This window comes from Hibiscus syriacus, unplaced genomic scaffold, assembly GCF_006381635.1.
Source record: "Hibiscus syriacus cultivar Baekdansim isolate YM2019G1 unplaced genomic scaffold, ASM638163v2 tig00111273_pilon, whole genome shotgun sequence".
Classification (NCBI taxonomy): Eukaryota; Viridiplantae; Streptophyta; class Magnoliopsida; order Malvales; family Malvaceae; genus Hibiscus; species Hibiscus syriacus.
The window spans coordinates 2,094,643-2,098,762 of record NW_024063040.1 but is presented as its reverse complement, the minus strand read 5'-3'; the positions used below and the strand labels follow the sequence as shown (position 1 = coordinate 2,098,762).

The 4,120-nt window shown below is 34.0% G+C and overlaps 1 pseudogene; it reads left to right on the top strand.

Moving 5' to 3' along the window:
- Window positions 1-760: 760 nt before the first annotated feature.
- On the top strand, window positions 761-3,636 carry LOC120157639 (annotated as a pseudogene).
- Window positions 3,637-4,120: the final 484 nt, after the last annotated feature.

The following is a 4,120-nucleotide window of genomic DNA, read 5'->3' as shown; positions in this document are numbered from 1 at the left end:
GGAAGATAGGATTTTAAGGTTAAAGATGTGATTAATGAGTATAAATGGGTTTAAGCATGTGTATGTGAGTTAAGTATATGAAAGGGGATGAAATTTGAAGCATTTGAGTTGAAATGAAGTAATTTTCAGGCTTAAAAAATGATTTCTGGGCAAGGGGTATCGGTACCCATTCATCAGGTACCAATACTTCAAGAGCAAAATTAAAGAAGATTTTCGAGGGGTATCGATACTTGAAGAACAGTATCAATACCAAGGGTATCGATACCAAGGGTACCGATACCTTAAGGAAGGTATCGATACCATCTTTGAATGAAAAATTACATAATACAATATGTAGATTGATACCTAGACTAAAAGAAAATATACCTTTAATGACACACGAATGATGACACACACTAATTTATGACTTGTAAAAAATATGTCATAAAAAATGTCATATTTTTTAAAATCTTATGTATCATATTTAATAATCATAATCCAAAAAATTTACAAAAACACATAATACATTTTTAATTATATGTCATATGTAAAAGTCATATTTTAATTTTTCTCATTATTTTCATCATTTCCCGGTTCTTCCCCTCACGCCTAATGTTTCCACTCATTTCATTCTCTTTGTTAGGTTGAGTTTGAATCCCCAGTCTCTGCCGCCCATTTTCGCCTCTGATGAACTCGACGATCTCTGTCTCTTCCACCGCGCCACCGTCTCTCCCTCCGCCTCGTCCCACCTCTCCTCCTCCTCCCCTAAAATTGCTTTCCTTTTCTTGACCAACACCGACATCCATTTCCTCCATTTCCGTCTCGTGTTTCCGGTTATTTCTCAGTCTCACTCTTTTTGCAAATCTAATTCTTTTTTGCGTTGATTTATGTTTGTAATGCATCTCTTCTTTTAATGCCAGTTGAAGTTTGCTTAAAACCTTCAAGCACAGCTCGGCCTGATGATGTCCAAAAAGTCGTTGAACAGTAAGATGTTAAAATGATTTTGCTTTATTTATCTATTTAAAAATATTTAACTGATGATGGTTGTTGTTTGATGCTTATGTTGTAAGAATAATTTAATTTTAAATTAATTAGGGTTGGGTTTGGGGGTTTTAACTGAAATGTGAAAGTAAACTTTTCTATTTTGCAATCAGAATGCTTGAAAAGAGAAGCCTGAGCTACATTGATGGTCCCATACCTGTGCCTAACGATGATCAATTTCTCATGGAAAATGTATACAGAATCTGTATGTGTGACACAGGTTTTTTTCTCTCTTCTTTTATGCTATCATTTTGTCTCTACACTTTAAAGTTTTCATCTATCTTGATAATTGTATTTTAGTTTAAGAGTTCCATTGTTTATGTACGGAGGATGAGGGGTTATGATGTACTCATATTGTTCATGTTGTTTGTTGTGTAGATGAATGGGTTAAAAGCCATGATATTCTTTTGTTCTGGCAAGTGAAACCTGTTGTCCATATCTTTCAGGTACCATGCTACTCTGATTTTATTAAAGTTAAAAGGTTATCCTTTTGTTATTATTATTTTGCTCATTTTTTCCAACAACTTGACTTAGCAATGTCTGTCTACACCTTGTTTGAAATTGAATCACATTTCAAATGAACATCTACTTGAGTTTGTAGAAGAGGATGTTGATACAACATTTGTATGGTTGCTTAAATTGAAAAATGTCTGACTGAATCTTCAGTTATTCTTAATGTTGTCTGTTTAAAGTTGAATGGATATGATTTTTGACTTGTCAGCTTAGTGAGGAGGGACCATGTGAGGAATTAACTGCGGATGGCCAGTTGTCTAGCTTCAATGAATGGTTCCTACCAGCTAAGGAATTTGATGGCATGTGGGAAAGGTTTTTCTACAGCTTCCATTTTTCTTGAACGTCCGGATTAGTTTTTATATTGATTTTGGAACTTGATTGTGCAGCTTAATCTATGAATCTGGCCTAAAGCAGCGGTTATTACGTTATGCAGCCAGTGCATTACTTTTTACTAAAAAGGGTGTTGATCATTTCCTTGTGTCATGGAATCGGTATGGAACCTCCTCATGACTTTCAATAAAGTAGTATCGTTTTGTTCCAAAAAAGAATAGAAGAAAATGAAGCATCATTTCTCTCTTTCAGAACTAGTACATTGATCCTTATCTAGTAATGAGCAAATTGGTTATTGTTTCAGTTGGGGTTTTCATAGTTGGAATCTTATCTAGTATGACTAAAACTTCAAATAGAACATTCTGGATGTTGGCTTTTGAATTATCAGCTTGTTGTCCATCTTTCAGCATTATGCATATTTACTTGTTCATACTAATTGCTTGACAATACCACTTTGTTATAGTTTCGTATCCTTGATTATGCAAAGCTCTATAGAGAGGGAGAGATCTTACTATGCATCTATGATCTATATAAATATGCATGCTTACTTTTCAACATTCAAAATTTTCATGGAATTTGGTAGTTCTCCTGTTGCATGATATTGCACCGAGGGCAACTTCTAGAAATAGGATGAAGCAAGGCTTCATATGGTCTACTGGTCATTGGTTCAAGACTGTTAGCAGCAGATAATATTGGTTTCTTCTTCGATATTTTCTCTAATTATCTTTCATTTAGTTAACAGGAAAGTTCAATTGATTACCGGCATTGATAATAGTAGTAGCACAAAAATCTGATCAATGATTTTTCTTTCCTACAACATTATTCTTTTACATGGGTCTCCAGGGACAGGAAAGACATCTTTATGCAAAGCACTGGCACAAAAATTATCCATTAGATTCAGCTCCAGGTCTTCTGTTAATTTCTGTGCCCAAAGCATATATCACTTTAAGGCCTTATACATTAGCTTGTGAGATGGTTAGTTCTAGCTGATTTTATTTTTGGCTTACCATTCTTTAGTCAGATATCCATAGTTCCAATTAATCGAAGTTAATGCACATTCATTGTTTAGTAAATGGTTTTCTGAGAGTGGCAAGTTGGTATGTTTCTGTATCAATTTTTTTAACTTATGACAGAAGTATCATGACGTCCTGGATGTTAATGGTATGTAGTTTACATTCTTAACTCTGGTCCTAAACTTTAGGTTGTAAAGCTTTTCCAAAAAATTCAAGAAATGGTGGAGGAAGAACACAATCTTGTATTTGTTCTAATTGGTGAGTCTTTTATTATCGAAGTTAGGGTTTTCATCATTTCTAGTCTTTCTAGCTTATGACTCTTTAGATATATGATGTTGTTGCTACCGCAGATGAAAATGAAAGTCTTGTTGCTGCTAGAAATGCTGCTTTGTCTGGTTCTAAACTTTCAGATTCTATTATGGTAACAGTTTTGTGCAAGCGATTAAACTTCTTTATATTTTTTCTCTTAAATGCACATCTTTATATGAGTATATTTACCTCAACTTTAGACCGGATACAACTTGAAAATGTACCTCAGGTTGCAAATGGGCTATTAACTCAGATGGATAAGTTGAAATCAGCTCCCAATGTTATAATTATGATTACGTCCAATATAACTGCTAATATTGGTAAGCCTATAATCCATTTCACATTGGTTCCTTATTCTGATTTTAGTTTTAGCAGATATGGTTTACTTCAAATTATTGATCAACTTGAATTTGATGAGAGTAGAGTCCAGGAAGCTCTTGAGTGCTTCTAATCGAATAAGTTTTTGAATAAAAATGCTAGCTCTAGAGTGCTTTTAAACAAATATTTTTGAGTTGAATTGTTATTCAAGTAACGTGAATTTGATAATATGTTCTATTTCAAGAAGTATGCTACCAACTTGACTTGCTTAAAATCATCTACTCCCGAGGTCAAGTCTCTGAAATGTTCTGTTTTTTATTTGATATAATCATAGAATTCGAGGGTTGCATGAGAAGTGTACTTCAAACCATGAAGTACGCATGGAAACATTGCATAATGAGTTATGTGAAAGAGCCATCTGAGACGCAAAGTGGCTCCAAATTCAAATAAACTCTGTAAGTGCTACTAGTTAGAACGGTGATCTGATAATTGTATGAGGAAAAAGTCTTGGTTCTCTGCCTAACTATGAGATTTTTTTTATATATACTTGTTTTTACTACTCAGTCGGATGCCAACTACACTTTTGGGAACGTTGAATTGCCTATAGAATTGCAACC